General features: G+C 38.1%; 1 protein-coding gene across 7 annotated transcripts in view; it reads right to left on the bottom strand.

Annotated features, from left to right (window-relative positions):
* ppfia2 (PTPRF interacting protein alpha 2) overlaps nt 1–25,129 on the bottom strand; it is a 163,504-nt gene that overhangs the window by 125,845 nt on the left and 12,530 nt on the right. The window lies entirely within an intron of this gene.

Raw genomic sequence — 25,129 nt, 5'->3', positions numbered from 1 at the left:
ACATGGCTTGTCTATGTCTACTTTTCCAGCAAGCTGTCAGAAGAATGTGGAACAAGATTGAGTGAAAGAGACAGGAAAGAGGACGGGATCAGATGTTCTACATTTGGCCACAAGAGGGAGCTAAATACGACTGTCAGGTGGTCTGGCCCGTGTGGAATCTCAATTCAACTTAAAAACAAAAGCTCAGTTGTTGCCTTAAATGTATTCAAAATTTGCCTTGTTTAATCTCGTGTAATTTGAAGTTGAAATTATTTCGATGACTTAAAGTAATGGAATAGCTTTATGTTGCCATGACTTATTTATCATATCATTTCTTAAAGTTTGTGCACATAGTGTACACACACACACACACTCCCGCTTACTGTGTACACTTAAACTACACCAGTCAAACATTTGTCAGACCTTCCCTTCTCATTTTTTATTTTTACTATTTCCACGTCATAGTAAAAATAGTTAAGTCATCAAACTATGAAATAACACAACTGGGAGTGTATGAATTAAATACCAACCACCAAAAACATTAACAAAGCAAAAATCTCATGTTTGAGCTTTGTCTAGATTCCAGCTCTTCAAAGCCTAGATATTCTTTTAACCAACTTGAGGTGCCTCCTGGGATGCCTTTAAAACACTGTTTCCACGCATACTGGACATTTGTTGGCTGCAATTCCTTCTCTAAAATTAAGATATTTCATGTGTATCAGATGTTATGAAAAATATGCTGAACAAAAGAGTACTGTGTTCATAAATAAAGAATGAAAGCTTGAAAGCATGCACCGACTAAAATGTGTAAAAGAACAAACGCACCAACAGAAAAACAAACATAAGAACCAAAATGTGTGAAAAAGAACAAATGAATGCATAAACAAAAGTACAAGAGTAAGAACTGTGTTAGGAATGGTGTTAAAAGAACAGATAAAAGCCTAAACTATAAACATAAGAACCAAAAATGTGTGACAAGAACAAAGGACAAACAAAAGAACAAACGTAAGATCTGAAAATGTTTGAAGGAACAAACAAAAGTGCAAACAAAAGAAAAAAAACATAGACCAGCACTGTTAAAATAAACAAAAGCACAAACAAATGAACAAGTATTAGAAACAAAACTGGGTTGAAAGTACAAACAAAAATCACACACACACAAAACAACATACGCTCGGAAGAACAAATTCATCACTTGCATTCTCATTTTAAAGTCGCTTTGGATAAAAGCATCTGCTAAATGAAGAAGCGTAAATGTAGAGAAAGGAAGAAAGAAAGAAAGAAACAGGGCAAGTACTACAGAAGATGACTACACAATCTTCTACAGAAGCTGGGACAAGCTGACGTTATGTAATTTGCAGGTCAGCCTTGTGCAGCGCCGTTCCACCGATTAGACGCTCCAGTGTGTGTGTGTGTGTGTGTGCTTGTGTGTGTGTGTTAGATTCAGGCTTCTGGGGCAGACTTGAGGTTCAGGACCTCCACTGAGAGCTTCCAAACATCCATCCACCCACTGTCCTCCTCTGATAAGAAATAAAGCTGTGTCCGCAGAGAGAGCCGCCAACTGAACTACGCTAATCAGCCAATTCACACAGGAAGAACAGGTAAAAACGCAGAACTACTTCAGGAATGTGCGTGCGTGCGTGCGTGTGTGTGCGTGTGCGCGCGCGCCGAGGGACTCTGACTCACTGAACAGTGCATCATCTCAAACACGTACGATTCAATATGGTTTCTCAGAATTAGAGCTGCCGTTCGGCTTGTTATCGGCGGTTTTGTAAGGCAGTGCCGCGGGTTATTTGAGCAAAAAACGAAGATGATCTCGTCTTTTGAGATTGTAAAATTTTACATTACAGTCTGCTTTCCAAAAAAAGATGTCAGTGCTAGTAGAAGCATATGCTGTGGCCTGTATGCTAAATATCTGTGGAAAAATGTGTGTATATGTATTTCTTTAGCAGGTTTACTTAGGCGCTCCAGTGGCAGCATTGAAGGTCAAGGACACCCTCTCACTGTCTGATGTGTGCCCTCAATTACCCACAAGCCATCTGTGCGCTCTCTCCCCCTCTTTCTCTCTCTCACCTTCAAAGTGAATGTGGTGAAGGATCTAGTTTCATTTGACGGGGAGGCATTGGTTGATGGAGAAAAGGACAATTCCTATTTTAGGGCTGTACCGATACCAGTGTAGTCTGATGATTCCTGAACGAATCACTCCGAGTTCACATTTTTGTGAATCAAAAAAAGGATTCAGAAGGATCAGCACAACCACCAGATTCCCAGTAGAATTACTTTGAGCCAGTTATCTTTAGTAGACCAAAAACATACTGTGCAACCAGTGTAACCTGATTCTCAAACGAATGACTCTAATGAGTTGGTTCTTTTTAGTGAATCATAGCAGTTACAAACAGTTCTTATTCTGATGTCACAAAAAAAACATTGTTCTGCCAGCATTAAAGGGAAAGTTCACCAAAAATTGAAAATTATGATGGATAGATGCACTTTTATCATGGATAGATGCACTTTTATGATGATAGATACATTGTAAAGTGCGGTGCAACCACTGCAGTCTGATTTTTTAACAAATGACTTTACAGAATCAGTTCTTTTTAGTGAATCAAAAACATATTGCGCAAGCAATCTAGCCTGATTCGTGAACAAATTAATAGAGCTGCACAATTCTGGATCATTTGAGAATCATCATTTTTTTAAATTTAAAATAGAGATTACAATTCTCCCACGATTCAGAACAGACAACTAAAACTTAATGTTAATTGCTGCAGTCCATTTAAAAAAAAAAAATATATATATATATATATATATATATATATATATATATATACTTTAATTGGTTTAAACGAATGATTCAATGACTCATAAGGACATTGCTTGTTTCATTACTGGATGAATCAGCGTTTTTGTGTAATTTAAAGACAAAAACATTTTTTAACAGTCACTTGTGCCCCTTACTGGTGTAACAGTGTAATTGATACAATCTCTATTTGAAGCATCAAATTACTTTCAAACGGTGATTTACTATATTTTGATCGCTACAGTGTTTATATCTGAGCTATAAACTTTTATACCATTACTTCTGCGATAATTTGAGTTATTGTAAGACAGAAATAATGATACTGTGTGGTTGAGAAGACTGTTTGTGAAGCTGTTTCATACCTATACATTGCTTTCTCTGTTTCAGCGGCAGCATCGACACAGATTTGAATATTCACTGTGAAAGGTTCATCCAGCAATGTAAGTTTTTACTCTTTATTTAGGTGAACATTAATCAAATATCAGATCTGTACAGTAAGCCTTATACTGTAGTATATATTCTTAGTTTGACCTGTGGTGATGCCAAGGCACTGCACAGCTGATCCGATCAGCAGTCATATGAATATCACAGACATACAACGCAAGAACAACTAATGCCCTGCTGATACCAGTTACATTCATCCATTTTCCTCTCTTTCACATGCATAGTACTTCATATCCTATCTTATACCCTCCGGATGGGTGTTTTGCTTCTCTCTTTCTCTTTTGCTCTCTTCCTCTTGCTCTTATCTGAGGTGATGAGATGGTTCAAGTCACACAGAAGCTGCTGTCTAAGCTTTTAAAACTTAAAGAGGCCATATTCTTCTGAAGCATATTTCCCCCCAGAGGTCCACTTATAATATTAGTCAAGGTTTCTTGCTCCAGAAAAGTTGTAATTTAGTTTTTCAAGACCTTTCCACCCTATCGCTGACCCTTAACGTGCGGTTACATTAGCGAATTTTGACAAATTTTGAGGGCAAAAAAGGTTAATTGTCCAGCTCACATAGAAGTCATTTTCAAACCAAGATCAAAGAGAACTCTGGTGAAATCTTTCCCATTCAAAATTCTTGATTGCATGGATTCCTATTGAAATGACTGGATCTTGCCAATGGAAATTTGCTGAACAGTGGTAAATGTGAATGCACCTTTGATTAAAACATGTTTTTGTTTTTTTCTACTGTATGTGTATATGAAAATGACCTCTTTGATGATTGGCTAACCTCTATACATGTGAAATAAGTAATAACAATCCGCCAAGTTGAAAGACATTAAACAGGACCCTGAACACATGTAAATGTGGCTGGTCATTTGCTAATGGATGAGACATCATAACCAAGACAACTTTACAGTCGTTTCAGCTTGTACCGTCAGTATTTCTACATCTACATGATACAGTTTTCAATCTCATAATCCATTTAAGTTGCAATTCCCTTATAGGCTAATAAATATATACATACATTCTCCTCACATGCAAACTCATTAACTATACGCGTTCACTCCTGCGTACCAGGTCTACCAAAGGCATGTTTATATTTACGTTTAGCAGTTAGCTTGTACGGGTTCTAAAAAAAAATTTTTTTTACCAACGTGACCTGAATATTATCCAACAATAATGAGCCCTGCTATGCCATTAGCATCTGCTATGCCAGAGCGCTATGCTTTGATCAAATGGAAACACCAGCACTGTTTATTTCATAATGGAAAAGGAAACTCCCTTCTGAGTCGTTCCAGCACAAGTCACGTCAGAATAAGCAGGCAGCTCTGTGACGTTAAATGGTGCTTTGAAAGTTGCCCAAGAAATCCAAATTGGTTTGTGGCTTGTAGTCTATTTGGGTTAGCTTTGAGGCTAAAGTCAAGTGTATGCTACTGTTCTCCTGAGGCTTGTTGCATGAAGCTTGTTGAACAAAGTTTCAGAGTTTCAGACTTTCAGAGTAGATTTAGAGTTGACAACACCATACAAATCCAACCTGGTTTAGATCAGATTCAGCGGGCTAACAACCTTCTCTGTCAACTCAGGATTTGATCCAGAGTTGGTGATTAACTCTGGAGCTTGTGCACCTGAAAATGTGACATGCTGCAAACAGCCAATCACATGAAACAGAGCATAATTCAGAATAAAACCTGCTCCGGAGCAGGTTAGCCGTGAAGCACAAGTTAGCATTGCGATGAACACCGCTAAAAACCAATACACCATCTTTAGCCTGAGTTTGCTCAAACCTAACTGGGTAGCAACTGAAACCAACCTCTGAAAAACTTCAGCACAAACACACATTTCAGGCAAAACAGGCTAATTATTGATGACTCATCTTGCATACAGGGGCGTACACAAATTTTAGTCCAATCAAATTCTCTCTAGAACAAGAATGTGCCTCCCGCTAATTACCACATAGCTATAACAGTAGCAAGCAGCAACTAGATTTTTACATTTTCTGAGGGAAATAAGAGTGATGCTCGCCAAAAATCGCTGCTCACCGCTAGCATGTTATGGGTGGTTGTCAGGGTGTTGCTATGCAGGTCCTCATTTTTAGTCCATTGTTACTGTATGTGGTTACTATGGTATCTCTACGACGCTCTGGTCCCTCTTTTAACTTAAAGATGTGGTCAAATTTACGGTTGATTTTCACGAGTAAAATCAAGTAATTCCAATAGATATCCAAGCAAACAGGAATTTCGATTGAGGGCGAAAGATTTCACAACAGGTTAGTTGCGTTGACCAACAGAAAGCGGTTTAAAAGTGACTTCTGTGCGAGTTGTGCCTCACACATCAATTTGGTACACTATTGACAATAGACAATTAACCTTTTTTTTGCCAGCAAAATTCTGCTGAATTTTCACTGCACTTTAATTCTATGTCCAATCCAGACTTCTTGTTTCTATTAGAAAATAGTGTTTGTCGAAGCATTTCATGGGCACTCTTGTGTCACACTGAAAGAGACTGAGTGGGTCTGTTGATAGCTGTGGACATACTCATGGTCTCTTGTGCTTGATGACTCTCTCTCTCTTCTGCAACCCTATCTCTCTCATCCAAGGCCCACTCTTTCTTAGTCTCTCTCTCTCTCTCTCTCTCTCTCTCTCTCTCTCTCTCTCCAGTGACCTAGTTAGCAGGGGCTTGTCAGTCATACAGCTGTGTCATTCCTTTTTAAATGCTTTAGTCTCTCTTTTCTGACCACTCACAACACACACACACACACACACACACACACACACACACACACACACACACACACACACACACACACACACACACACACACACACACACACACACACACACACACACACACACACAAACAAACAAACACACACACACACAGCAGTGCCTGTCTTCTAGAACTAACTCTTCATATTCACATTCTACTGGATGACTTCATAATATATATTTTTATTAAGAGAACATGTGCATGCGTTCGTCACTCCCAATGACTAATGCGATGACATTAGAATGTCCTAGACTACATGTATTCATGTGCATTTACATTTATCTTTTTGGCAGACGGTTTGTCTTTTTTCCACACTTGACAATCTCCAATTTTTTTATTGCCCATACAAATATCATTCACATTATTTCCTTGAAAACTAATTTGTCTGCATTATTTACCCCCATTATTTTGCTGATTTTCCATTGAATATTTGCAGAAAACAACGCAGTTCCTAGTGTCACTCATAGGAGCATTGTATTGAGAAGTCACTAATGAAAATCTCATTGGGTTGTTTTTGTTCCTCCTACCTTCTATTTGATGACAACGACAGAAATGCATGGCCACATGAAGTTTTACTGATATGTAACAATTAAAGAAAAAAATACTTGCACAATTTTCACTAAGCTGAGTAAATAATTTGATAGATTTGATTCGCTCATGTCAGATAAAAAAGGGCCCACTACTACATTGATATCGTTGGCCAAGACAAAGTAACTCTATTCACTCAACAAAGCCAAAATTATAGTATTCATGGTTCAGACTGATTTCATTTTATTAATATCTAAGTGCACTGCAGTCAAAAGTCACTTGAGTTCACCAAGATTGCACTTATTTGATTAAAATACAGCAAAAACAGTAATATTGTAAAATATATATATTTAAATTAAATATACAGTATTCCTGTGATTCTAATAGGCTGTTTGAGTGCACAAGAAACATTTAATCAACAGTTGGGCTGCATAGTATTTTTTTGTAAATTCTTTGATGAATTGTTCAAATGAACAGGATTTATTTGAAATAGAAATATTTTGTAACATTATAAAAGGTCTTTACTGCCAATTTTGATCAATTTAGCGCAGACACATTTAAGGAACGGACATGCATAAAATGTCCAAATAAGAACCTACATAGGCAAACAGTAATTGACATCCAGAATTAGAAACTGCTGTGAGCTCATCGCTGTGGGTGTGACCCTTGAGATGTCCCTGTCGCCGTCATTGCAGCCCACCCTTGCTAAATGACTGTAGAGCTGCCTCCTGCACACACATCTTTTACTTCATTCACCTCTCCACGAAATGGCTTTTAATTAAATCTTAAGGCAAAATTAAGACCATCAATGATATGTCTCATAACGCCCACCACAAAAGACTTCAGAGAGATGTACGAGACGGTGATGCCTCGATTTTTCGTGCTGCTTTAGTTTTTAGTTACACTTATTTCTTTGAATGTTACTTTTGCGTGATTATTTCATGTAAATATTCTACAACCGGCATCTGTTATCATGGTCCATGGGTCTGCAGACAACCACAGGCCCCTTAATGTTCTGCTAAGGTGATTTTTAGGGTGTTGTTATGCAGTTGCTAGGATGTTATGCTACTTTTTTTGTAAGTTTTCCCTAGATATGAAGAGCAAATCCCCCATAGGAAGCAAAAGAACTAACAAATGGGTTGAATTCACACAAAAATATCTTAAGAAAGAAGTACATTTCTTGACAAATTCTTAATAATTCATCAATTATTTTCTTAAGAAGAAAATTACTGAAGGACTCCTGTCTTCATGAGTAACTCGACATGTTTGTGAGGAACAACTCTAAGGTAAGAGAGATGCCTGACACGACAGGCCCAACCAAGAACAATCTGCAAGAATCCCTGCGTATTGTGTGGGAACGTTCTAGGCCTTCATTTCCATTTTTAGTGAGACGATTCATGCACGCTGCATATTTATTTAATCAAAAGGAATCCCCCTGCTGTATCCCCGCCCCACATGAACAAAGTGAGAGAGCGGAATAAAAAAGATCTGTTATTCTTCCTGTGCCGTGCTTCCAGCATACATCTGTGAACACAGCTGCAGGCACATTCACAAAATTCCCCTACTTAGCATGTCCTGAATATGACTTGGGTGCATTTTCAAAAACGTACGATTTAGCATGAGGAACAAGGAACGCAGACAGCCTGTATCTAATATGCACAATCAAACATGGTTAACCAACAGCCTTCCCTGTGTGCTGCTGACCTGTCAATGAGAAAATTAAAGCTTCGGCATGGGGAAGACTGTGATGTCCTATGAGATCTGTCTACAGCCATAGGCACATTTACCCAGAAACAGAATCAGAGGCCAGACAGACAAATATCATGTTTATTTATATCCTCCGCCTGTGTTATTGCATCAACTTTGTATCTGCTTTCCTGGGGCTTGTTTTCTGTTATATCAGTCTCATTCACTGACAATTTTCTGTTGATACAAAGCAAAGCCTTCCAATATTATTGGATGAAAATGAGATAAATACTGTGATATGAGTGCAGGTGTGTCGAAATAGGGAGTATACTGAGGAATTGCATACCATATATATATATATATATATATATATATATATATATATATATATGAATATTTCTTCATTACAAAAATGTATATCCTTTTATGTGTTTATTTGAAAAGTGATGGCAGACACACGATAAGCTGGCGTCAAAGAACTAGAGGCAACAAAAGCTTCATGCGTCTGAGCCAAAAGCTGCGCTTGAACACACTGCACAGTTTACAGGTGACTGTCAAGTAGCACGTGCATTCTGTACCTGCATATAAGGAAAGAGCTGTTTTCAACCAACAGCTGATATCAATGGTCTATTTTCATCATTCAAAAAGGGAAACTGGAAATAGGACAAACTGTTTAACAAAGCAGTGCTTGCTTACCATTTTGAATATCAATCATGATCACTTTCTTCATTCCAGGCGGTTCATGTCTTTATGTAAATATTCACGTATTGGAATGCTCAGGTAAGATGACAAATTAGACCAGCCTGAGCCTTCAGTCTGTATCGTCTTGACTTCTTTGCTCACTTTCATCACTTTGCTTTAATTCTCGTGTGCTGACTCGTTCGGAACAAATTGCAAAAACTAGCCCGACAGATGCTCACTGACGGCCAACTGTCTCAAGAGCAGATTAACATTACAGCAGTCTCAGTTACAGTGATATTTCAAAGACACCCCCTAGGAAAGCCACCTTTCCAAAGTGCAATCAATATTTACACTTCTCACTGAAGAATTTATTCATTTCTTCGAGATGGCGAGACTCCCTTATCTGAAGTAATACATTTGAATAAATCAATAACTACTGTCTGGACCACTGACACAATGAAAATAAACCTAATCCCGCTTAAACCTTTTAACCTGTGCGCCACCTGTGCACCAGCAGGTGAATTACAATCAGTCTAGTAGAGGTGGTTTTTAAAGGTTACAGGTTGTAATGATTATGTGGGGGTCTGTAGCTAGAGGGGTGGTAGCAGCCGACTGGCGCGGTGGAGTACCTGTGCACTGATTACCCTGACGGCAGCTGTGGTGGGCTGCGGGTGCTTGGCGTTGGATGTACGAGTTTAACAGCTGTGCCCGCTGTGGGTGGGCAGAAGTCCTGGCGATGAAGAGAGCCAGGCTGTAATTATCACAACACAGGGGCTCAGGGAGAAAGAAAGAGAGAGGGGGGAAACAAAGAGAAACAGACAAGCACAGTAGCCAAATAATGAATGCTAACTACTATACATCGTGAGCAGGGCCGAAGGGCCACCATTTTCAGCCCAAGGCACTTTTTGTTTGTTATTTTAGTGCATCAACAGGAATATACAGAACAAATAACATACTAAAATATGTTTGCATACTTAAGCAAACATTCTACAATCAAAGTTAATTATAAGCATAGCTTAAAGGTCCCATATTGCCAAACCTGAAATTTCCTGGCTTTTTTCATGATGACAGAGGTCTAGGGGCTATGAAACTACCATATAAGTTTCAAAACAGTCGATCCACAGACAAATACACACAGCCTGCATAAAGTACCTGTGCCTTTTCACAAGCTGTTGTGACTTCCGTATAAATGTGATGTCAAAACTACTCAGTCACCGCCTTCAGTCACCACCCCCACCAATGGTGGGTCACTCAGAAAACAACAGGCCAGTCAGAAGAGAGGCTCATGAATATTAAGTAGACAGGCCAAAATCGACTTGTTCTTGGCAGAGCTCCTGAGAAAGGAGCTGTAAAAATATATTGAGATGGTTTTTGGTACTTATACCGCAAATATATATTCTTAAGGACATCAAAACCTAAAATAAAACTTCAGAAAGTTGTGCTATATGGGACCTTTAAAAATACTGCACATACACATAAAAAAGTCAAATAAATTGAAATGAATATCAGACAGCACAGCAGTATGAATTTGACTATGATCGTCAATAAAATGTCATTTTACACCACTGTATAAAAACCTTGCTACTTGCTACAAAGAAGGGACTGTTTGCCTCACAAAAATTTTGTCATTTACTGAGTTTTTAAAAACAATAACCGATAATTATTTTTTCCCCCGTTATTAAGTCTAGTGGCTCCCTTTATTGCATGTGTAATATATGGTATATAATAATATTTAGGCTATAACCACTACGAAGAGCTGTGCACGCTCAAAAGCCGGGATTTCAGGTGCACGAGGACCGCCTGCACACCGTCTTCACTGCTACTAGAATCGCCTGTGATTTGCCTGTTCTGTTTGTCTCTCATTGAAAGTTAACTAGTGACTACTATAGACGCGTCCCATGTAACACTGCCTTTATGTCGAATTGGTACTGCCGGTGAAAAAATTCGGCATAACCCCAGTCTAATTTATGAGCGGCCCACCCAGAATTCTCCCAATGGCCACACCAGGCCTGATCCTGAGTATTCATTGCAACTATCTGGAGTTAAGCCCCATACTGTGATCAGGAACAGACCATGTATGAATTATTCAGGAAAAATCCCTGACTAATCAATCGTCCTGCTAGATTCGATCCTTCAAGCGTTGCTTTTCAAACCGACGGGCGGTTGATTAGTAGGTTAATAGGTATTTACTATCAATACTAAATCTTTATTTAGACACTGAACATTACGAAATGAGACTTTTATATGTGTTGTGTGCTAAAATATTAAGCGCAAAGCCAAAATATGCTGTATTCACACTGAAACCAATTCAAATACGTTTTCAACTCTGATCTTTAAGGCTTACTGTCCACACTGTTGGGATATCTATATGGGGGTAGAATTGTTGCATTATTTCAAATAAACAGATTATGATCCACAAATAAATGTAAAGAGATTCACAAAAATATATCAAATTCACAAATAAATAGATTAAGATCCACAAATAAATGTAAAGAGTTTCACAAAAAAATATAAAACTCACAAATAAATAAAATTAGCTTTACAAATGTGTTTTATGCCACAAACACAACTCGGCCTGGTATTTATTTGTGAATCGGTTCCTGTGCATTTGTAAATCCCCTCACGAATTTGTGGATTTTGAAACACTTCTAGCGTCGACGTGCAGGCAAATCCACAAATAAGTGGACTCCACCCAAATCTTTAGCTAAGCCAATCAGATAACGGGCACATTGAGCTGACCAATCGTAGCACGTTATCGCTACAACCAATCATGTTAGGCTTTACACTCGGGGAGAAGTGGATCTGATTAATTTAGCAGATATTATCGACACCCCTGAAAGCATCTGTAATGGGAGCTTCATTCAAACTAGCTGTTTGTGTGGTTAAAACACCCTGTTTCCAAAAGATTGTTGGAGTTTAAGACTTCTTTATAGTTATTATTCTTTATTATTTACTCAGGATTACACACAAATGATCATCACATCCCGAGCATCATAACCCACTCTACCGCAGTCAAGCGGCGCGTCAAAAGCAAATAGCCGATTATCTTCCCTGCCGTAGCAGTTTCAAATCATGTAAAACTAACATGTTTGCAATGTTAACACATTTTGCCCATGAAGTCTGTTTTCTTACCTGAAGATATATGACGTATAATTTTTTTTATTGACTATGCTGGCTACATGAAAATTCATAATTCGTGATAGTGTCTAGCTACTGGACGCGGCGCAACGCGACACGATGATTCACTGATAGTAAACGGATGCCCGTTCTTCTTCTGAAGTAGTGGCTACTACACGCAACTACACGCAACTACGGAGGACACATCATTTGCACATTTGCTCCTTTGTCCAATGTAGAAAGCCTCACACTGGGTAGACACGATGTAATAAATTACAAAACGGATGATTTTGTCTTTTAAAGCACAATCGTTGTGATAAATAGCTAGCTATAGGACATAAATATTATGTAGAATACAAAATATCAGCCCAAATGACCATCATTGAAGATGTAACAGCGTGTAGTCTACTGGGGTTTTGAGTGGATAATGCAATGCTGAAAAAATACACATTTGCATAAATATTGGATGCTGTAACTTTTACAATACAATATTATTAAGTCTGATTCATATGAAATATTATTTGTGTGATCAAGCGTTTTAACGGATAAATTCAAATCACTTGTCTTCTGGGCATTTCACTTTTAAATGCATGTTATATATTTAATCATTAGATCCAAGGACCTGCTATTTAAAACTTGACTGAAGATGTGGGAAAAGCTGTTGTGACAGTTAGGCCTACCTAATTTCCCTAATATTACACAAACTCGCGTATTTATCACGAGGTTGAATCCAGTTATTCATTCAGCATATTTTTAAAAGCCTGATAGAAACCATTGTCGTAGGTAGGATTTATTTTAGGATTTTGCTGATGTATTTGTCTGGATGTTTTTATTTCATACATTATGTGTTGAAGCAAGAAACACAACACATGTATCTCTCAACATGAATTAAATGTCTTAAAGGGATAGTTTCAGAGAAACTAAAAGGGATAGAAATACGAATTCTCATTTAGTCTCTCAAATCTGACTTTGGAACAAAATGAGGGTGAGAAAATGACAAGGCGTGTTCTGATGTGCAAAACTGCAAAGCATTTTAAAAAACAATGTTTTAAATCACATCAAAATGTTTGTAAAAAAAAAATCAAATTTAACGCAGGTTTTCGCCGTTTCAACCTAAAAAGACAAATTTTTCTCCTTAAATAGTTATGTAGCTACATAAAAGAAAGACATTGAGTTTGTCGCAATAGGGACAGTAGAAGCTGTTAAAAGATTCACACTGGTGCATTTGCATGTTTGAAAGACAGTATCCGGCCTTCAAAACAGCAGAAGGGACAAAGGAATTCAAAAAATCTCTTATGAATCTGTTCTTGTAAAGTTGTTCACATTTACAGACTAAATTCAATCTGTTTCCACTGTTTTTATGGCTCTCAAAACACTCGTGATGTTAGGTTTTGCAATGCCAAATGGTCAGCAATGGCAAAGATGTTTGTTCAACTGAAAACGTCTCCATTTGAATCTCCCATTGTTATTTAAGCATTCCAAGCAGAATGTTTGTGACATCATCATCTATTTATGGCTCCGAAGTGAGCCAGTCTGAAGTTAAAAGGTATCCATTAGCGGCCAGCTGCGCGCACAAAACATCAGCTCCCATTCTACGTCTGTGAATCAGTAATTCTATGCTATTCATAGACCGGACATGGCTGATTGGGTTAGCAGCACTTTGAGACTGATCAAATGTGTAACGCTATGGCTTCTAACGATTACATCATCAACAATTTAAACAAAAATAATCCATAATTAGCCTAAATAGAGGGCTTTCAAATTAATTAGTTACTTTGTACAATCTTGAAGCATTAGCCATTAGTTCATATTACACATAACATGTTATTACTGTGTTATAAATTGGTAATATCCCATTAAAACACCATGAATTGCTAAAAAGTGGTGCATGCAGCAATATAAAACATTCATTTTTTTTTGTAATGGTGAAAGATGTAGGTACTGTAGATGACATCAAGACTTCCTACTCTGCCAAAAAGGTCAGATTTCCTAACACTTCTAAGTAGCTAAATGGATGTTGAATGTAATCTTAACATAATATTCTACATCATTGAAATGGTCAAGATGTCTTCATTCCGCCATAAGTTAAATCTACATCACTGCTAAACCTATGAGTCACACGTGTTAAAGGTGTCACACAGAGATGCTGAATCAGTCCAAAATGGAGCAATTCTGTAGATGATAATCGTAGAATCTGCCCTTATATGATGTACAAATGTACTTTAAAGTAAATGCTTTATTAGAACGGCATGACCTCCCCAGTTTGCAACCAATAAAATAAATCAGTTTACAAGACTGTAAATTGTGAGAAATTATCTTTTTCCATTGTATGTTTCCAAGATACAATGGACTAATGGACATTGCGCACATACTAAAGCATACGTACTTCATTACTGAAGGCCACTTAAGGGATTTTTCATCTAAAAATGAAAACTCTTTATTATTTACCCTCACATCAAACTCAAATGAATGTGGTCACATCCATGTTCATTCTACAGAAAAGAGCCGGCAGGACATTCTTCAAGATAACTTGTATTCCCTCAAGAAAGTATGTTATTCAGGTTAGGAACAACATGAGGGTAAAAGATGACAAAATTTTAATAAATTGTGTGCAATTATCCTTTAAGTATAATTTCTTGTACCTTCTTCACACATGTTCTTCATGTTGCAGCTTGATTGAGATTTTGTCGCCAGTATGAATGCATGACAACAAAAAAAAACCTGAACTCTCAGGAGGACAGTGAACAGAAAGAGCTGTGGAGCGCAGCGGACGACATCTGCAGGGCTTTCGTTCTCGCCAGGCTGTCAATCACAACTTGATGAATGCCCGTGGGATGTGGCCAGCCACTTCCCATCATGCCTTGCAGTCATTCATATGAGTGGCCAACTGATAACAGAATGAAGAAGGGAATGAAGATGCCGGTGTCTATTTTGGTCCTTGCCCAAGTTCTATTTTAATAAACGCTGTCAATGTGCGCACTTTGAAAGACAGAAAGCTCCTAACTGCATTAAATATAAAACATAAAAGCAGGCGTTTCAAGATGACAAACAATAGGAACTTCATAATGTATTTTCATAATGTATTATTTGTATTTTTCTGAACAAGACTTGTTAATAAGTTCCATATTTAATTTAAGCTATGTGTAGGAACGCAACACTATAATGAACTATTTATTCCTGTAACAATATACAGTATCCATGTGTTTGGATTGCATTAGTAGCGTTTTATTGAACTGTGTTTTTAGGCCAAATATATTTTTCAAAATTTTCAGGTTGAGGCAAGCTATGATACATACACTACCGTTCAAAAGATTGGGGTCAGTAAGAAATGTACTGTAAATGTACTGTAATGTATTTTTTTTCTCATTTTATTGTCTTCCAGTAGAATTGTAAGTCTAATGACATAGAAAAGCAATAGCACCCACCCACCACCATCCATACGCGGCACAATTTGACGTATCATTCACACATTTAAACATTAAAGGTCATGACACAATTTACATAAAACATTTATGAGCTCAACACAACATTTAAAAAAATACCAAGCATGATGTTATGGTTTTCCTTCAACCTCTCTGGATTTTTCCTCTCACTCTTAGTATGAAGTGTTCATGTGGCCAAGGGGTCGAGCGAAGTAGGGCGCAAACAATAACTGACGATCACATCGAATCATGTGCTGCGATGGAGGAAACCAGCTGACTGAATGAGCCCAGAGGAAGGAAAGAGAAGGAGTCAAACGCAATGAGGGAAAGAGAATAAGAGAAATGGAGATAAGAATCTATTCATGTGTTTCTTGCCTTTAACTTAATCATCTGACATTCCACAAGCCCATCAAACATCCCCGTATCCTAATGGTACATTCCATGACAATCCGTGCGCAATGATTGGACTGTAAGAGATTGAACGATGATAAATGAAGAGGACGTGAATGATTTATGATGGGGGACTCAGTAAATTAACATGTTTTGTCTCTCTAATGACTCAGTTGCTGATGAATGCAATAGGAATATTACACCACACCAGCACCATTTCACTACAGAACACCCGCTTTTTACCATCTAATCGATTATCGATGGATAAAGCAGAATCCTGCTCTGTTTTCACTTCAGTTACACTCAGAAATGTGTCACATTATGGAAGTGAAAATGGGTGGACACTGCTGTTTCATGTTAAAGACATCTTGTGAAATGGAATTTTCCCATGCATGTTATAGATCTTATGGTGAACAATTCATCTGTGGATATTTTACCTTCCAATGAAAACGTCATACTACACTCTGGTGACGCATGCAGGAATTTTCCAATCAATTAGTCGGCTTAAGAGCGAAAGTGTTCATCTGCCTCTACTTCGGAGTGCAACACCCACATCTTAAAATGCAATGGTTCTTTTAAAGGGGCTATATGTAGAATTAAGAAACCCTTGTTATTAGCGACACCGGTGGCAGTTAAGTGAACTGCACCCAACAAGTTATTGCATACTTGTGCTTGCACTCATGCATACATAACGTACAAGAGACTGAACGTGATGATAAAGTCAATGGCTCAATATACTCACAGCAAAGTTCTTCTTCGATCTTCGCTTAGAAGTAAAAAAAAAAAAAATTGGAAATACCTTTGCAGCGATATACTGTTAACGAACATCCCGACGCCGTCCACGCTGCTGAGAGTGACGTTTAGAAGAATATGTAAATATGTGCTCTGCGCGCTTTCCTCTAAACAACAAAATAAACAACAACAAAAATGACAGCGGTGAGAAAACAACAAGAAAGCATCTGATCATAGCGATGTGGATGTTTGCACCAGCTCTACAGAACTACTATCAAAACACTGTTAGTTTGATTATAATGTATATTTGAGACTATAGACTATATAGATCTAACTATACGAGACTACATTTTACATTTATTCATTTAGCAGACGCTTTTATCCAAAGCAACTTACAAATGAGAATAGAAACGGTTAAACTAACAATAGGACTATGACCCTTCCCAGTTTAATCTAACACAGTACATGTACTTTTATTATTATTTTTTTTAAAGATAATAGATATAGAATAGTATAGACTATATTTTGGATTAATCCCATTTCTTTTCATGACACATTTTGAAAAAATCTGTCATTAATTACTAACCCGTAACCCCTTCGTTCATCTTCAGAACACAAATGAAGATATTTTAATAAAACCAGAGAGCTTTCTGTCCTTCCATTGAGAGCAACGCAATCTACACATTCATGATCCAGAACAATAGGAAAGACATCATTTTTATGAAGCGACCTAAGTGCTTTATTTTTGCATAATTTACCTCTATATTTACAAAATAATAGCGTGTTCACGGAACAACTTCCAGTCTTTAAGTCAACACAACACGCATGTGTCATTGTGCTCCCACTACTGGATTGCAAATAAAGTGGTAAATTATGTTTTTTGTGCAAACAAAGCACTTACGTTTCTCCATAAAATTGAGGTTAAAAAACTAGAGACAAATGGGTTACTTTAATGATGTCTTTACTACCGTTCTGGACCTTGAATGTGTAAAATGCGTTGCTCCCATGGAGTGACTGAGCTCTCAGATTTCATCAAAAATATCTTCCTTTGTGTTCCAAAGATGAAAGTTGGTCTTACGGGTGTGGAACGTCATGAGGGTGACATGATTAATGACAGAATTTAAATAAACTATTAAACTATTCCTTTTAACATTGTACAAACATTTGTTTCAGGCTCTCTGGATCATGTGTAAGCTTCACATCCTTTTAATTTACTCTTAAAAATGTCCTAAATCATTCACATAAAAATCTGTCAACAGGCTTTCATAGACAACCTAGGAAGTTTCGCTACAAGCCGTTCACACTTGGTAATAAAAAAGCAATTAATACATGAAAATTCTAACACATAACCCCTTTAAGAACTGTTTCATTAAAGATTTTCTGGGAAACCCAAACTATTTCTTCAATGGAATTACTGTAAGAACCTTTATTTGTGTGTCAAACTAAGTCCTACATCTTTTTTGCCATTTCATTCATTCAGAACAATTTCATTCAAACAATTTCAAAACATTTTTTCCTCAAACACATCACATCAAAACATGGCATCCACATTATGTATTCAGGCCAATGCGGTCAATTGCAAAGATTGAAATCCTTCAAGGAAAACCGGCTCCCACTGACAGTTACAGAGGGATGGTGCGGTATTATGAGAGTAGCTGGAGGGTAATCTAGTGAAGTTGAACAAATGAACGAACAATTGAACAAATTGTTATTGTTATGTTTGTTTTACTGGGTACTGAAGGGTACCAATTGGTGTTCTGAGTGCGGACTCATGGTCCTGTCTTTCTCTCCTTCTCTCAAACTTGCTGACCCAGACTCAAAGGTGGCATTGATGTGTGCACACCACTTTGGCCTGATGAGTAAGCAGAACTCAACTGCACAAAGGACAGGAGTCTGCCAGACAAACTGAAAGAGCAACACAGGACATGAAAACAGGTGAAACTAGACAGCTGTTCAACCCAGGCATCGTAATTTAGTTATTTGAAGATTTCCTCTGACCCTTAGAATTAAATGGGCTGTGCCTAAAAGACTAAAATGTAATGGTTCATCTGGTGTTTAGGAATAGCATCCATCTTCCTTATAACTTGACTTAACTAGTATTATAATCATCATCAATAATCATCTTCATCTTTATTTATTATTATTATTATTATTATTATTATTATTATATTAATTATGGGCAGTTGTATGTTAATTACAGACAAATAATCAATATATTTTACTCATTTTCACATCTAAATCTGTTATTGTTTTTTGTTGTTTGCATAATTATTTTTTTATAAATTTAATCATTATTATTATTATTGAAATTGTATAAATTATAATATTTTATATTTAATAATTATAATAAGATAATCAATATATTTTACCAATTTTCATATTATTATTAATTAATTATTCTTTATAAGAACAACAAAAAAGATATGAAATTATTATTAACAATATTAGATCATTAAATAATAATAATAATAATAATAATAATAATAATAAGGAAAAAAATAAGAAATACAAAAAAGGAAGGTTCTGATTTTTGACAGACTGGATATTTATGCATTAAAGAAAGTTATAGTCCGTTTATAATACATAGAACAATGAACTCCTCAGTAAATAAAGGAAAATTTTATTTCTAATAATATGAGCCCTGATTCCACTTTGATTCCCAGTTCTTATGTTTAAATACACTTCAGCTTTTACACACTAAAGCACAGCTAGTATATCATCCAGTTACTAAGAGGGGCCAATCAATGGTAATAATTAAAATGTATATAAGATAGAAATGACTTGAACTTTGTGTTGTTGTTGTTAAAAATGCAAGGATTAAGGAGACAGTAAAAAGTGACCCTGCCTTTAAAACCTGTGTCCTGCCTCTCAGCATAACAGTTAAAGGGTTGTTATCAGAGCTGTTGCTGTAAAGAAGGTTGTAAGACATTACTGTGTGCATGATAAAATCATGATCTTAACCCCAGGGCATCTCGGGGGAATGCGGTTGCCATTAAGATCTGAATGTTTTAAATGTTAAGGTGTATGTGTGAGAGAAAGAAAGGTATCAGCTTTATATCAGATAGCCAATAGTGGCTAAAACCAGGCCACATCCTCTCCGCATCACTCCACCTTCCGTCTACTTCCTCCCACTTTCCTGTCTCTCCTCCTCTTCTTCTACAGCAGAGTTCACCCTGCAGCGATAATTCAGCCTATTTCATCTCTCTGCTCATCAGAGCCCAGATTTAATGCAGTCTAAACCATGAGCCCAAACTTCAGACGTCTTCAAACGCTAAAGGAGGTCAAAGTGTTGTTTTAAAAACGTTCCACATGTCTGAACGCCGAGGATCAGATTCAGGTAACCTGTTTACATTACCATCTACAAAACAATGCTGGGTGGAGGAAGCAAAGCCTGTTTTTTTTTGTTGTTTAGATGTAAATGACACATTTGCTACACATTTCCGAACTATTGTTTAAGAAGTTTTTGGATTTAAGCCAAGTCGCAAAATCATAAGTTTAAATACATTAAAAAATGAATTATACATTGCTTCAGTACATTGAGTAGTTTGAGATGAGTCTGTTCATTTTTTTTTCTAATGTGACACATTCAGGCTAATTTGCAGACTCTCTGTGAACACGACAGGCGGGCAAAACGTGAACAGCCAATCATAATGCACCAGGGGAACTGCCTCCTCTCTGTGACTTTTCAACCCTATAACATTGTTCCCCCCTTACATTCATTCCACCCTTTAGCTCCATAAAGAACAAAATAAGCTCAATGGAGGCATAAATCAAATTAATCAAAAAAACAGCTTTGTGCAAAGCTATAAATAACCTGATATTTAGCTCATTAAATAAGCAAAAGCCTACATCCATCATGCAATTAGTGTAAACTGTGTAAAGTGGCCATTACAAACACCACCAAACAATCACTGTGAATAAAAATCTATTTCAATGCCGTCTAAAAACATTAGCAGACACTGTTCACGGTTTCTCGATTACAACAGCTCATAATAACATAGCTTTCCTGCTGGTACACATCTTCAGATTTATTCCGCCAATGAGCCTCATAAAGCATTAGCGTGGAGTTGATGTGGCAAGAGCTAATAAAGCGCTGCTACACTAATTAATGGAGTCATTTTCACATGTGTAAGATCCGGATCGAGAGAAGTAACATCTCATTTTTCACATGATCAGTAAACAGTGCGTCTGAGTACCATCTTGACCTACAGGCAATCAATACATTGTTATCGACACGGTCTAAGCCGCCACTCTTTTTTGTACAATGATCACGTAGCGCTGGATAGTAAAACAGCAAAAAATTAGTCACATGTGTTCATTTTACACTGTAATTCAAGTGATTATTATTTTATGAACTATACATGTCTCTTTTGTGTTCTTGTACTGTATCATCATTTATTCACTGAGGGAAAGTAAGACCTCACAACAAAACCTATTTTTCTCCTCCACCAGGAGCACAGAGACTTCTGGAAGGAGAGTGGTAAGGACTTGTGACTAGAATTACTGACACACTTTTCCTTTGAGCGTCAAGCTAATCTGGGTTTTGGCGTGATTAAGTAAACCATCGCTTTTTCCCACGTATCTGGGCGATAGTAGCGCAGCTGAAAACCGCGCTTGGTGATTTTAGTCCTCTTTGTTCGGAAGGACAGACTTGGACACAGATTTTAGTATCACCAGTTTCCGCTGCTGCAATCACACATGGCCAGCTGTGAACATGCCCATGTTTTAACAGTCTCTCAGCTGTGGGGGAAAAATGACTGAAACGTTCAGCACTGGAAAAATCTAACTGTATGTGTGAAATCAACATCTATAATTTCTTTCCATGACACCGCTGGTACTCCGATATCCTTATCGGAATATGTAATCTAGCTTAAAGGTGCACTGTCATTTTTAGCGCCATCTAGTGGTGAGTTTGTGAATTGCACCCAACAGAAGTTACGGTGGCTGTCAGGAAAAGATCGTTGTCTTAAGAGCCTTTCAGATAGGACGCGGAATGTGCGGCGCTGGCCGCTGGGTTCAGCGTTGTCCTTCAGATACAACGCGATTTGCGCTGCGCTACGCCAGAGCAAAGTAGGCGGAGTTTTCAAAATTGTAGCGGGAGTTCTATATGTCTAACGTTAGTTATTTTGATTGTTGTTCCTCCTTTCGTTCAGCAGCAAACTATGTATCTGTCCCGTGCTAAGAAGCAAGCGATAGAACTAGTCCTGCTAATGAGAAGAAAGGAGCTGGTACTATTTTGAACTTTGACCGCGGCGTGCGCGTGAGCACGCCAATGGTGCGCACCGCTGCACTTGCACTTTGGTCGACGCAGCAACAAAACGCCCTTGCGAGGTGAATACTTAATTATTCAGTAAAACAATATGTTATTGCGAATATTATTGTTACTATTTATCATTGTGTCAGTGTTTTATTCGCTGACTTTAGCTTGCTTCTTTGCACGAAGAACGACATAGTGACGAAATGCGTTTTTCCGTTCAGGGCGTTTTTCCGTTCAGGGCACTGTAGAAACATGTCGGCACATTTCAATGTATAGGGACCCGCGGTGTATGTAGATAGAAACTACTCATTCTAGGGTCATAAAAACATAACAGTTCATTGAGTAAGGTCTTTATACACCACTGAAAACATAGTTATGTATATGATATTGCATTTCTGTCAACAGATCATCCTAAATATTACACAATGCACCTTTAAGACATTTAACTCTTTCCCCGCCATTGACGGAAATTTCGGTCATTTGTGTGACAACGCTTCTGAATCTGATCCAGACGTAGTCTTTGACTCAACGTGATTTTTTTCCAGCTTTTTGCTCAAAATGTTGCTTTTTTATGAAACTTACCCACATTCAAGTGTTAATAAAAAAAAGGAATGCATGAAGCTAGAATAAAACAGTTTTTGTTTGCTTGTTTAAAAGCAGAGTTCTGATCTTTCTTTTAATATATTGCATTTTCAAATATTCAATCAACATATTCTGGGGGCCTTGAAAATGTTGACGACAACTATTTTTTTTTTAAACACTGGTGGGGAAAGAGTTAAGAGTGTTGTTTTTGTTTAATCGTGCGTTTTTGGTAAGAACATAGATCCAAACATAGATCTCTATATACTGTGTATATATATATATATATATATATATATATCGTGTATCATGATACTAAGCGGGGCAGCCGGTCTCTGGGCCCTCCCCAGCGCCCAATTTCCATTGTAAATCTGTGGTGAAAAATGGAACTGCGGTGAGTAGGGCTGGAATGGATCGCAGTTGATCCATGATCCGTACGGATCAGGCCCCACGGTTCGGCATGCATGTGATTCGTGGATTAGAGCGAAAACGTAGAGTGAAACGTGTTTCGTATTGCCAATTTACACATTCAAACAATTTTAAAAGAGGCCTCTACTTAAACAAACTCACCTACTTAATAAAGAACTTAACAGCCATGACTGAAGTAGAACAGATAAAGATCATAGTAGGAGGAGAGGGACAAACAGAAGCACTGGGTGCCAGAAATGTGTGGATGTGCCACAGTCTGAGAGACAGCAGGTGAATGTGTGTTTAATGTGTGTGTCTGACCTCAGTGTGTTTCCCTACTGTCCACCACAGTGACCCTCAGTAATGTGTGTGTGTCTGTGGTATCAAATGTTCACACATTTTAATTTGTTATACTGTTAATTTGTCCAATTAATTTAATTTGTACATTTAAATTTATGTTATAATATTTTATTATTTTGATGTCTTTATAATTATTCTATGTATTCCAAGCTTTGGCAATACTGTATTATGTACAGTCGTGCCAATAAAGCAATTTTGAATTGAATTGAATTCAGCGCTCATTGCTAAACATTTTTCTCCAAAGACAGGGACGTGCTGGCCCAGAACTGGCCACACCGCCCGCTGTATGCATTCCCGCCGGTCACAATGCTACCTCAGGTCATCGAACGGATCAGGGAGAGCAAGTGTGCAGTACTCTTGGTAGACCCGCTCTGGAAGAACCAGTCATGGTTCTCCGAGTTGACTCAACTGCTGGAATCACCCCTATGGCCGATACCGCTGGGGAGAGACCTCCTCACACAGGGGAACGGGACGATCTGGCATCCCCGTCCCGACCTGTGGGCCCTCCATGTATGGCCCCTCAACGGGTATCCGGGAACCTTCCGGATAAGGTGCTAAATATCATTAATGAAGCGAGAGCGCTTTCAACCGGGCATCTTTATGCTCTAAAATGGTCAGTCAATGGTCGGAACCTACTCTTCCCTGTGAGGGCTCTCAGAGTCTATTTGGAGCGTTCTGCCCCCATCAGCCAGTCAGAACAGCTCTTCGTGTGCTTTGGAGGCCGCACCAGAGGTTGTGCGGTCACCAAGCAGAGACTGTCAAACTGGATAGTTGATGCTATCTCGCTGGCTTATGAGTCTAAGGGCCTCCGTTGTCCCATAGGCATCAAAGCTCATTCCACGAGAGGCATGGCCTTGTCGTGGGCATGGTTGAGTGGAATACCAATTGAAGATATTTGTGCGGCGGCAGGCTGAGCCTCACCGTCCACATTTATGAGGTTTTATAATATGGAAGTGCCCACTTTGCAAGCGAGGGTTCTTTCTGTATGAATAAAGTGTTAAGCACAATTTCACAACTATATGGCCCGACGTCTGTCTGGTCCTGGATAAACATGAACTGCGGTTCTATATACCATAAGGAGAATGGCCCCTTATAAGGCCCATTCCTTTTCTTTTCCTATATAAGGCTCATTACTGATCTGGCCATATTAGGACTCTCAACTTTATTCTTTTATGAGCCTCGGGCGCTTGGTCCTAGGCCATAGTATGGGGCGAAGTTTTAAAGCACGCACAGCGTTTTGAAAGGGGTTCCCATAGCATTAGCTAACTCACGCAATACGAGAGACCTCTCGAAAGGGAACGTCTCGGTTACTAACGTAACCTCGGTTCCCTGAGAGTAGGGAACGAGTATTGCGTAACTCGTCGTGCTACTGTGCTTTGATCAAGGGATCGCTTCAGTCGATTTAACCTGAATTCTATGGCGAAATGGGTGCTTATATTGCTATAAGCCACGCCCATTCTGGCGGGCTGTGACGCGCGCGGGCGTGAAGCGTCCTGATTGGTTTGCGCATCCTAGCAGACTCAACATAGGTTCGTGCAGTTCATGCCGCAGCACAGCCAATGAGCGAGCTAAGGCGCTGTAATGTGCAGCTGCACTGCGTTTAAAAAAATTTGCTGCAATATTCTCGAGAAAAGGAGTTTTCCTATACCCTAAGCTAACTTAAGCAATACTCATTCCCTACTCTCAGGGAACCGAGGATACGTTAGTAACCGAGATGTTATTTTACATTTAGGCTTAATTATTCATTTCTGTACCTGAATACTACTGTTAGACATTGTAACTCCGTTATTTAGTATTCATCTCTGCTTGTAATTTGTGTATTTGTTCTTATTTTATTACTGACTGTTCACTTGTTTTAAATAATGTGTAAACTTTATCAGTTAGGTTAGTAGTTTTTGATGAAGTAAATATCGAAGAACTTCAAGTGAGCTTTAAGTAATAAATGAAAAGCAAAGTTACCCCCCCCATATATATATATATATATATATATAT

Source organism: Siphateles boraxobius, unplaced genomic scaffold, assembly GCF_051911475.1.
Source record: "Siphateles boraxobius isolate OS27281-9 unplaced genomic scaffold, OSU_SipBor_1 19, whole genome shotgun sequence".
NCBI lineage: Eukaryota > Metazoa > Chordata > Actinopteri > Cypriniformes > Leuciscidae > Siphateles > Siphateles boraxobius.
This window is presented reverse-complemented; position numbering and strand designations above follow the sequence as displayed.